Raw genomic sequence first — 11,968 nt, 5'->3', positions numbered from 1 at the left:
ATTGTCTCGGCAATTCACCTGTTACCAGTGACCTGGCCAATAAAGACATTCAGGGCCAGAGTGATTTCCCGGTCGATGACAATGTGGAGGACAAAGTTTACATAGCATTAGAGGAAGAAACAGTCAGAAATGATGATCAGGTAAAATCGGCAAAAAAGTTCAGGTATGTTGATGAGTTAGTGAGTGAAACAATGCTTATAATGCCTATATTACTGTTTGAAAACCAATATACTCTCATACTACATGTAAATTCGTACCAAATAAATAAAAAAAAAATATTTACGAGTGGTGTGGAATAGTTACCCTCCCACAGAACTTGTTTTCTTTGGAGCCAGCCTGATAGAAAACCCAGTAAGGTAAGGAGGTACTGCTACCTGAATCAAGTATTTTAAACCTCAGGTGAACGATTTCTCTATGAATTTTCGATGTTTCTCACCAAAAGCGGAGGTTTTAGCCCCCCCCAAAAAAAAATCCAAAATAGCTTGGGATTGGGGGGTATCGGAGGTGTGAAATCGGTCGGGATGTGACGGGTTAAGTCATTCTATGATATTTTCTTGTGTATTTGGATGGTTCCTACAATAGGTTACATAAGGTTAGATCAGGTTAGTATAAGAGTAATATTTTTATCATTTTGACAAATGAATGTCAGCTTTGGCCAACGGCCATACCACGTTGAGTACACCGCTTCCCGTCCGATCAGCGAAGTTAAGCAACGTTGGGTCTGGTTAGTACTTGGATGGGTGACCGCCTGGGAACACCAGATGCTGTTGGCATCCCTACGTGTCATGTGGGGTTGGTGGAGGATTAGTGCCCCTCCCTGTAAAACAATTAACTCTAAGCCCTTGGCCACCCTGTCTGGGATACATGGCGTCTGGCAATGAATGAATGAATGTCAGCTTTGAACTAATCGCGTTATAAAACATTAATAAAAAGATAAAGTAAAGCTTCAAAGTGAGTTGAGCATAGTTCTGGAAACTTACCCTTTTAGTATTCGGTTATTTATGAAGGAATTTGATAATCGTGTTGCAAACGACAGGTTTGGACTTGAGAGTCCCTTAGCCTATTCTACAGGAGCTGGGACTTGTTTTTGTTATTCTGGTTTTTGTGTCTAATCTGCGGAATATGAGGTTTTACCCTATACAGTATACTGATATATTCACACCTACAATAACGACTTGCCTTTGCAGAAGGCTAAGTGGGCAGGCCTTGATGCAGGGGTAAAGGCATAAGAAATGGGCATCATTTAGAAATTTCGTTATTAGTGGAAATATGAACATTTTTGTTTGTTTTGTAATATTATATTAACTTGTGTATTCAGCCCTCAGGCTGGGAAGGGTCAGCGACGAGACTCTGGCGCCTGCGCAGTTTAGGTGATTTTCGCCTGCGGCTAGGCCCGTCCGATACAAATCACAGACGGTGAGACAGATGATGGTAATAGTAGACAAGTGGTATGGTGTAGGTCTGGTTTTATGACTTGAATATTGGTGTCAGTTCGTGAGTCCGCCTCACACACCGAGTGGCAGTAAGTGGGTCTAGAACTCACTACCCATGTCAAAACCAAGGTCAAAACCATCCCCCAAACTTGAGATCTGGACCGACCGCGTCGCCTTTTCCATTTGCTTTCATTTCATCTCTCCATTCCAACCTCTTCTCTTTTACTTTGGTGTGGTACTGTGTCAAAAGCTTTCTTGAAATCTATTTAGATTTCAAGAAAGCTTTTGACACAGTACCACACCAAAGACTTTTATGGAAGCTGTACCATCAAGGAGGAATTCGAGGCAAACTGTTTTGTTGGATGCAAGACTTCCTCATAAAAAGAGAAATGAGGACAGTACTAAGAGGAAACTACTCATCATGGAAAGAAGTGACTAGTGGAGTACCACAGGGTTCGGTGCTGGCACCAATCATGTTTTTAGTGTACATAAATGATATAAACAGTAACACTGGAAATGAGAGCTATCTGAATATGTTTGCAGATGATGCAAAAATACAAAGGAGAATTACTAGCACAGACTCTTGTAGGGAGCTGCAAGAAGAATTAAATAAACTTCATGAATGGAGTAGTACATGGCAAATGGAATTCAATGTGGACAAGTGTCATGTAATCAAGTTTGGTAAAAGTGGAAAAAGACCTGATTGGGATTATAAGTTAGGAAATAAAACCCTATACACATCAGAAAGAGAAAAGACCTAGGTATGATTATCAATAACAGACTATCTCCGGCTGACCACATCAGCGAGAAGGTACGGAACATGTATACACTGCTTGCAAATATGAGAATAGCATTCACATACATAAATGAAGACATGCTAAAAAGGATAATAACATCATTCATTAGACCAACCCTGGAATATGCATCAGTAGTCTGGAGTCCTCATCTCAAAAAGCATATAGACAAGATTGAAAAAGTTCAAAGGGCCGCTACAAGATGGATACCAAGCTTAAGGGACCTAAGCTATGAAGAAAGACTAAATAAACTGAATCTACCAACACTACAGGAGAGAAGGAAAAGAGGTGACATGATAATGCTATATAAGTGCATATCAGGAAAGGAGAAAATAGACATAAATGATTACTTAACATATGGAGAAGCATCAGCAAGAGGACACTGCAAAAAACTGCATAAGAAGAGAGGTGATAAAGACGTAAGAAAATTCAGTTTCCCAAACAGAGCAATTGATCAATGGAATGCACTACCGAATGAAATAGTGTGTGCCAAAACAATTCACAAATTTAAGGATATGTACGATAAATATGGTCTAAGACACGGGACAATACGAGCTTGACTCATTCCTGTAAAGATACAATTAGGTAAGGTAAGAACACACACACACTTTTCCTCCCCCTCCCCCTCCCAGCAGCTGCGAGCAGGCAGCCAAAACACGGTCTTGAGAAAGAATAAACAGAGCCTAACTAGCTCTTGCTTTGACGTGTGGATGAGAGGGAAAGAGCAGTGTTGAGCTGTATATGAAGAAAGGAAGAGATATACTAGCTATACCAGAGAGAGAGAGAGAGAGTTTCTCACAGCCTTACCAAGTATTTCATTACATAACAGAGAATAATAAAAACATAATTATCTCAAGATAAAGAATCCTGTTCAGATCTTCCTTGTATTTCTAAAATTATATCGTGTAGGTGTAAACTACGGGACCATACGTACGGTAGCTGAGCCAACTGAAATTCTGTACAAGTCGGGAATATACAATAATTCAACTGTATAGAAATAAGATAATTAAACGCCTCATATCGTACTGCATATAATTTTAGAAAATCAGTGTACGGTACGTCAAAACGGGGTCTGAATGCATAAAATTACATTCAACTACCTGGGCTGGTTTAAAGTGGCTGTGGAGATTTCGTAGCATCTCTTCTGTAGCGATTTACTTTGCATAATACGCCTCATATTATCCTCTTGCATGTTACAGTTGAAAAGTATGTTGGCATTAAAATGGCATAAATAGTATACAAAATGTTCAGGTGTAATATACAAAATAAGTTGCATAGGAAGAGTTTCCCTGAAGCCTCCGATATCTTTCAGAACCCAAACCCCCTGTCATAACTCAGATATTGATGTGTAGAAAGAGTAAGAGACACGGACATACTTCCCTTATCTTTCCTCCGTGAGTTGACAACAGGTCATGATGATTTCCCTCTCGTCACAAATAATTATTTATGCAGAAAGAAAAATACTGGAAAAGAAGTTCGCACATTTCCTCTCCGTCCAGAAAAGAAATAAAAATAAACAAGAAAAAAGAAAACAGAGTTAAGATAGGGAATCGATCTTAAAGAAAATAAGATAAAGTCAGAGTTACGAGGGAGAATCGATCGTAAATATGTTGTGGAATCCCGCCCCAGACGTTCGTGATAAAACAAACCAACTTCACGCTATTTATTCAGGCAAGGTTTACTTACAGGGAAGCAGGTGGTTGAGTACAGCAGACTTACGCCGTAGTCTATGTGGCATAGGAGTCTTCGTAGTACAGTACCTCTTCCGTAGCGATTTACTTAACTTATTAAATTATCAAACACCCAATAATTCTCCTGGGGCTAAGATGCGAATTAATGTGTGTGTGTGGATGAGTAAATTTGGAGTGTGTCGTCCTTGAGGGGGAGCGCGGTAGCTCAGTGGTAGGGTTTCGGGCTCGTAATCGTGAGGTTGCGAGTTCGCGCCCCGCCTGGTGGCTGATGGACTGGGAGGGGTAGCGCTCTCCTGTAACCTTAGCAGGGCTATGTGATCTGATGAGGTCTAGCGCGGGGATTAATCCGTTCTGCGCTCTCCTGTAACCTTAGCAGGGCTATAATGATCTGATGAGGTCTAGCTCGGGGATTAATCCGTTCTGTCTCGGCTACCTCCCTTTCTTTGGGAGAAGCAGCTTAGGTATATACAGTACATAGATGTTAATTTAGTATGTTTATTGGCATTGTTTGCATCAGTAACATAGAAAGAGGATAGTGAAATGCAATCTAACCTACAAAATAAATAGCTAAGGAAGATGTGCTACAAAATCTCCAAAGCCAATTAAAGTACGTCCCCCAGACAGATATTTGTGACGGACTGTAAAACAAATTACTAGCTCTGTACTATTTTGTTCATTCAAGTATGACATGAAGGCAAGAAGTGCTTAGGTGTAAGACATTACAGCTATAGGGCCGTACACAGGAGGATGCTTACCACCACTTCCTTTGTTAATAATTTTGCGTATTATGACATCACATTCTTCTATATGTTATTTTATGGTTTAATAATCGGCATGGTTCTCATCAGTAATTAACAAGAGACTGAGGTGTAACGTGTAAAATAAATTACTATGGATGAGGTGTTACGAACTCCCTGAAGCCATTTATATCACAACACCAACACCGTGACGGACTGCAAAATCTTTTATTCATTTCCGTGTTACTTACCGTATTCAAGCAAGTTTTTCATCGTCAAAAAGTAGTTAGGTGGGACTATAAGGTAGGTGACACTGGAAGCCGCAACACCATTGCGATTTATTTAGCTTATTTTAACAATCTCTTGTAAGTTACTTACGTCGTATTGATATCGATAAAGTTACATCATTAACAAACAAGAGGATACTGAAGTGTAATGTGCAGAATTAATCGTTAAGGAAGATGTGGTACAAGATCTCAGGATCCACGTTAAATAAAATCGTAAGCGACTGACAAGGAAAACATCAGATACTGTACAATCTACTTTTCTTTATCTTTTTTTTTTTTTTTTTCATTTCATTCTTAGTACGTACTGTATAACGAGCTTCTGTAGCTATGCACCGCGTATGTAAGGGTTAACACTTGTCTCCATAAACCTCCCAGTACAATGACATTTTTTTATATTCTCCTTTTGCTATTAAATATTTTTCGTTAACTTGGAGGAGTCCCCCTATGCTGAAAATGTTGAAAGCGGAGTCCCTTAACATTTTTCATGCGATGATGTATTTTCGTTTATCCTTGATAGTGCCTTTTTTTTTTTTTTTTTTTTATGCATAGAAGACTCGTGCTGAAAAGGAAAAGTGTTCAGAGCTATTTTCGAATTTTTAGTATTTGTTAATTTATAAACACTACATAATGACTCATCACCTATTTCCTGCTTACGTACAGTTGTGGACAGTAATGTCGTTCCATATTTTAACTGGACGGTTATGAAACTGTTACATTATATTTTTAAAAGTTTGTCGGGCTTCGAAGATGGCATTACTCGGTTTCAAAAATCATTGCCCATTATTTTATAATACATTGCTATGAAGTGCATAAACGCAAATATTTATGCCAGCAACTATACAAAGTATTATAGCTATATAAGGTATTTAGGGTGGCTTTTACTCGATGGATTCATTATTTCAATTCCGCTAAGGGGCCAAGATGGGCATTTTTAATTGTCTTATTCGTTTATTTTTCCTCGTTACTTGAAAGTTCCATGTGATTCCCAGGAATTTACTTTGTACAATTCGCACTTGGCCTTAGGCGTTTATTACTTTCACTATTCTGGGACCATCTCCTATTGCTTATGTTCCACAGTTATATTCTGGACAGCTCCGACCTCTTTTTGATCTCTTGGAATTAATTTGAGCTTGGAGGGCATTATGGGCAGCTGCAGGTCACAGCCTAGACGATCATCTCTTGATGGCAATATCTGGGATAAGTAGGAACTGATGTTCGAGGACAGAAGCAGGTCGTGCATCCATCAGCGTCACTGCAGGGTGAAAAACAGTCTGTTATCACTTTACATCGGAGCATTCTTAGACAAAGCAGCCACATACATCTCTTGTGGCATTGCACGTTACTGGACAAAATATGATAGGTTTAGGACACAGGCATAAATCACATCCTTTGGTGTTCTTTATTCTACACATTTCTTGACATACTGTATAGGCAACGGCTCACTGTCTTTGCATTTGCAGAGTTCGCAGCCGCAGCCTCATTCATCTTTTGCAGTTTGACAATGTAAAAGGCAGTCGACGAGTGGCTGACAAGCACTGTAGTCACAGAAATCTCACTCCCCCTCTCATCCTTCTTCACAGCACATTATGGGGGTCAAGAAACATGCGGACAGACTTTGCAGTTACAGAAATCGCATCCTTTCTCATCGTACTTCTCAGTACATTGTGGGGGACAAGAAACATGCAGACAGTCACTGCAATCACACAAGTCGCATCCTCTATCATCCTTCTTCACAGAAGATTCTGGGGCACATGCAGTCATTGGAGAAGACACTACTATCGCAGATTTTGCATTCCTTATGGTCGTTTTTGACAGTACATGTATTGGGACGCACCGGACTGGCATTACAGTCACAGGTGTCGCATCCTCTGTCATCTTTCTTATGACATTCTGACGGACAAAGAACTGGTTTACAGATATCTCAGTCGCAGACAACACATCCTTTTGTTACATCCCCATCCCACACTGCCTCAGGCTCCAACAGCAGTGGTACAGTACAGGAAGGACGTTGCCCAGTGAGTTGTTGTTCTTATGGTCAGCCTTTAGGTGTGCAGTACACAAGATCAGCTGAGGCGAATATAAACACTGGCTCCTTAAAGTTCATGTCTTTATTTTCCAAATAATTACACTTAATTCTTTCCAACTTCACTGTTCTCACAATCACTGGAGCTATACACACTTTACTAACTGTTATTACACTTAATGCTCAACATTTCACTCTTTTCTTAAGTTCCAATGATATACAAACTTCAATAACCCGTCACTGTTTGCAACTGTTTTCACAAGTACCAAAAATATACAATCTTCACTGACAGTAATTACACTTAATGCTTGCAAAGCAACTCTCCACAAACTTCACTAACAGCACTGCACCCAAACCGACTGCACTTCACGCACACTGAACTGAAACCTGACTAAAAACTCAAAACAGTCTCTACCCCATCCTTATATAAGCTTGCATTACTCTCGAAACTTCTGCTTCTCCAACACTGTAGGACATACTGTCTTGCATCAGCCCCTAGCAACAAGTTACCAACTACGAGACATCAAAACATGCTAGAGTTTTCCTACATTACATAACACTCCAAATCATTTACCATACACACTGTATATTACCATCAAAACATGCTAGAGTTTTCCTACATTACATAACACTCCAAATCATTTACCATACACACTGTATATTACCATACACACTATATATGGCTAGTGAGGGAGTGATCGCCCTCTACCTACACAGATCAAAAGCCCTCGTGAGCAGGGGGGTGGTTGCTTTCCCAGGCAGAGGAACTCCTTGAGAGTGAAATGGCTGGGAAGCATGCCGGCACGTGACTGGCTACAGCATAGCTGGGTCTTTCGGGTGTGGGCAATCAGGCAAGTTAGCTGCCTACTGCGACTGCAACACAATGGCGAGGTGTTCAGGAAGTTAGCCAAAGAAACCTTGATGGACTCTGAAAGAACAATAATGGCCCCCAGTCCCGTGCAGCCCTTAAATGGGCAGGGGGTGCTAAGAATCTCACGGTTGCCTCAATTACAATCTAATTCCTTTGTCAATGCAAAAAATACAATTAAAATTGGTAACTGGAATGTTAGAACGCTAAATCATGACGGTAAAATCGATGAGTTAGTGAAGGTTTTTCAAAATTACGGACTTGATATTTGTGCTCTGACAGAAACTAGATTAGCTGGAGTCGATAAGTTGGATTTGGAGGATGGTATACGTTTATTGATATCTGGTCGACAGGACGGAATGCATTATCAGGGAGTAGGATTGTTGCTGGGTTGTAAGGCAAATAAGGCTTTATGTGAGTGGGATCCTATAGATGAGCGATTGTTATACGCACGGTTTAAATCAAATCATGGCAACATCAGTCTGTTTGTGTGTTATGCACCTACTAATGATGCACTCGATGAAAGGAAAGACACATTTTATGAAAAGTTGCAAGAAGGAGTAGGAAGGGTACCTAGACATGATGTTTTGATCTGCGTTGGAGACTTTAATGCAGTAATGGGCTGTTCAAATGAGGGATTTGAGGCATGTATGGGTAAGATGGGAGTTGGTAGTAGGATGAGTGAAAACGGAGTGAGGTTTGGAAGCTTCTGTCTAGCAAATGACTTAGTCATCGGGGGCACACTCTTTCAGCATTGCAATATACACAAGACAACATGGGTGTCGCCGTGTGGAAAATATAAAAATCAGATTGATCACATCGCTATCAGTAGGAGGCATAGAAGTTCTCTGCTAGATGTTCATGTTAAACGGGGAGCGGATATTGGTAGTGACCATCAACTCAGCATTGCAAAAATAAGGTTTAAACTTAAAAATCAGAAGAAGGAAAAATCTGGTGTTGGTAGATACGATATTGTTAAGCTTAGAAGGGAAGGAGAAGAAAAGGAGGAATTCAGATTAGAATGCAGAAATAGGTTTTTGGTGTTGGAAACGTTGGAAGAGGGGAGAGAAGTGTAGATGAGATGTGGGAGGATGTGAACAAAGTTTTGCATGAGACTGCTGAATGTACGATTGGAAGGAGACATAGCTTCAGGAGAAAGAAATGGATATCAGAGGAAACGTGGGATATGATAAAAAAGAGAGGTGAGGCTAAATTGAGGAGTGAGTTGCAATGCGTTGATGAACGAGAGATTGAATTAGCAAGAGCTGCGTACTGGAGTTTGAATTCAGAAGTAAGAAGGTTAGCTAGGAGAGATAAAAGAAGATGTGTGGATGAAAAGGTTGCAGAGACTGAAATCTTAATAAACAAAAATGATGGACAGAGTCAAAGAATAGCATATGAATCGATTAGAGAACTGAGTGGTAATGCAGGTAAACGCAAGGAAATACCAGTTAGAGACAGGGAAGGAAATTTATTGACCAAAGATGGAGATATTAAAAATAGATGGAAAGAGCATTTTGAGACAGTTCTTAATAGACCAATACCACCAGAAGAGGATATACCGTCTGCTCAGGAAGATTTAAATATAGAAACAGGAGAGTTGAGGCTTGCAGAAGTGGAGAAAGCAGTAAAACAGTTAAAGAATAATAAGGCACCAGGGGAGGATGGTTTATTTCCGGAAATGTTTAAAGTGGAGGGGATAGATTAATAATGATCTTGACCAAGCTACTCAATAAGATATGGGTGACGGGGTTACTACCATCAGTTTGGAAGAATGGTGTAATTGTTAAAGTTCCGAAGAAGGAGACCTGAGTGAATGTGGTAATTGGAGGGGAATCTCTTTGTCACCGATAGCTTTGAAAGTTTTCAGTAGAGTGTTGTTAAATAGGTTGGAGCCGGTGGTTGAGGGTATTCTGAGGGATGAACAGGCTGGTTTTAGAAAGGGACGTGGTTGCAATGATCAGATCTTTATAGTTAGGCATTTGATGCAGCAAGTTAATGAAATGAGAGTACCGTTAAGTCTTTGTTTTGTTGATTATGAAAAGGCTTTTGATAGTGTTTCGAGAGAGACTATGGGGAAGATCATGAGACATTGTGGAATACCAGAGGAGTTTGTGAGGGTCATTATGAACATGCATGAGGACACATTTTGTAAAGTGATGGTTGATGGTTGTCTTAGTGATTCGTTTGAAGTCAAGTCCGGGGTAATTCAAGGTGGTGTTCTATCGCCTTTACTATTTATATTGGTCATTGATTACATTATGAAACGCGTTGGAACAGAAACCGGTGCAGGTATACTTTGGGGAGAGAACAGGAAACTTTTGGATTTAGATTATGCGGATGATATAGTTTTGATTTGTGATGGGCCAGAAGAGATGCAGAGAGTGTTGGACTGTTTGGTGAGTGAAGGTCGCAAGGTGGGTTTGGTTATTAATTGTGGAAAAACTGAAATAATCAATATGAATATGGAAAATGCGCAGGAATGTGTAATTGAAGGTATGGTTGTAAAGCAAGTTGATAGGTTTAAATATTTAGGTACTTATTTAGCCAAGGATGGTTCTTTGAACTTTGAATTCCAGGAAAGGTTAAAGAAGGCTAATCAGGCAATGGGAATGCTTAAAAATATTTGGAATAATAACAATTTCTCTGTGCATACAAAAATCAAAATTTATAAGGTAATGGTTAGGAGTATCTTAATTTATGGACACGAGTCTTGGTACAGCACAGTGACTATGGAAAATAAATTCTTGGTGTTTGAAAATAAAGCACTTAGAAGAATATTAGGAGTTAAGTGGTGGGAAAGGATACCAAATAGTAGAATTAGAGAAATAACGGGAGTGCAGCCGATCGATGAATATGTTAGATTCTCACGATGGAAGTGGCTAGGACATGTGTATAGGAGACAGGGAATAGTACGAGGTACACCAGGGTGGGTGGCACTTGGTAGGAGAGGTAGAGGAAGGCCAAAAGAGACGTGGGTGAGGACAATGAGACGGGAAGCTGGAGATGAGTGTTGGGGAGATCTTGAGGAGTTAGCACAAGATAGGATGTGGTGGTGTGAGTTCATCGAGGCCCTATGCATCCCCGAGGGTGCCACAGGAAATGATTGATTGATTGATTGAATCACTTAAATAAAACATTATAAAGAAAAAGAGTACAAACACTGATGCATAACTTACGAAATTACTAAGCTCACAAACAGCAGGCTAACTGGCAACTCTGATGACTCGTACCGGAACTTACGGTACCAGAAACGTCTCGAAGGTACGAGACTACCTAACTGGCAAATCTCCCTTCATAACACTACCACCTCCCTAGTTCTTTGTCGTCCCGACAAAACTACACAGTACATACAAACATAAGCCTTAATCTTAATAAAACATCTAACTAGGCTATACACAATATAATTTTTCAACTTATCAGGTCTTCTATCCCGCTTCCGATGATGTCCTTGCTCCTCCACAAAGTCCACTCCTCTGCGACGGTCTTGTTCGTCTTCTTGACACAGCACACATCACAGGTCCAACACCACTCTTCAACATCCTGACGCATGCCAATCCAGTAGAACTTGTGTCGCAGCCTGCTTAAAGTTTTCTTCACTCCCAGGTGCCCACTTGTGATCTGGTTATGGGACTCATCCAAGATCTCGGACCTTATCTTCTTTGGAACCACCAGTTGCCAATACTTGTTGAGGCCATCGGCTGTCTCCCACTGACGCTCCAGTAGTCCGTTGCAACGAAGAAGGTCCCACTGACTCCAGCAGCTCCCAGTTGCAGGGCCCAACCTGGAAACTCCTCCCCATGATGGTCGCACTGCACTCCACTGCAGCCACTCCAGCACCGGTTGCAAATCTGCACCCTCCATCTGCATCCTCTCCAGGTCTTCTCCGTTCGACTCTGGCCCCGTCACTACAGTACAGCTGCATTTCTTCCTATGATTTCCATTCCTACTACACTCCTTGTTGTCTGTTCCTCTCTCTTCTCGCACACTATTCATCAAGGTTCTCTTGCATTTCTTCCGTGGTGGGTCTTCTGCAGCCTTCTTCTTATCATCCCAACCATTCTGATCCGCAAGTAACTCAAACTGTGCACGGTAAGCTTCCCAAGATACTCTACCATCACTTTCTTGAGGTTTC

The 11,968-nt window shown here is 40.7% G+C and overlaps 1 non-coding gene across 1 annotated transcript; it reads left to right on the top strand.

Moving 5' to 3' along the window:
* The first annotated feature begins 654 nt into the window (after positions 1-654).
* LOC145405185 (5S ribosomal RNA) lies at positions 655-773 on the top strand. The gene has a single exon (XR_013898286.1). It is a non-coding gene; the product is annotated as a 5S ribosomal RNA (ribosomal RNA).
* The last annotated feature ends 11,195 nt before the right edge of the window (positions 774-11,968 follow it).

Source organism: Coenobita brevimanus, chromosome 65, assembly GCF_032717465.1.
Source record: "Coenobita brevimanus isolate Jiangsu-jjx chromosome 65, ASM3271746v2, whole genome shotgun sequence".
Taxonomy (NCBI): Eukaryota; Metazoa; Arthropoda; class Malacostraca; order Decapoda; family Coenobitidae; genus Coenobita; species Coenobita brevimanus.
The sequence above is the reverse complement of the archived record's forward strand: the minus strand, read 5'-3'. Positions and strand labels throughout refer to the sequence as shown.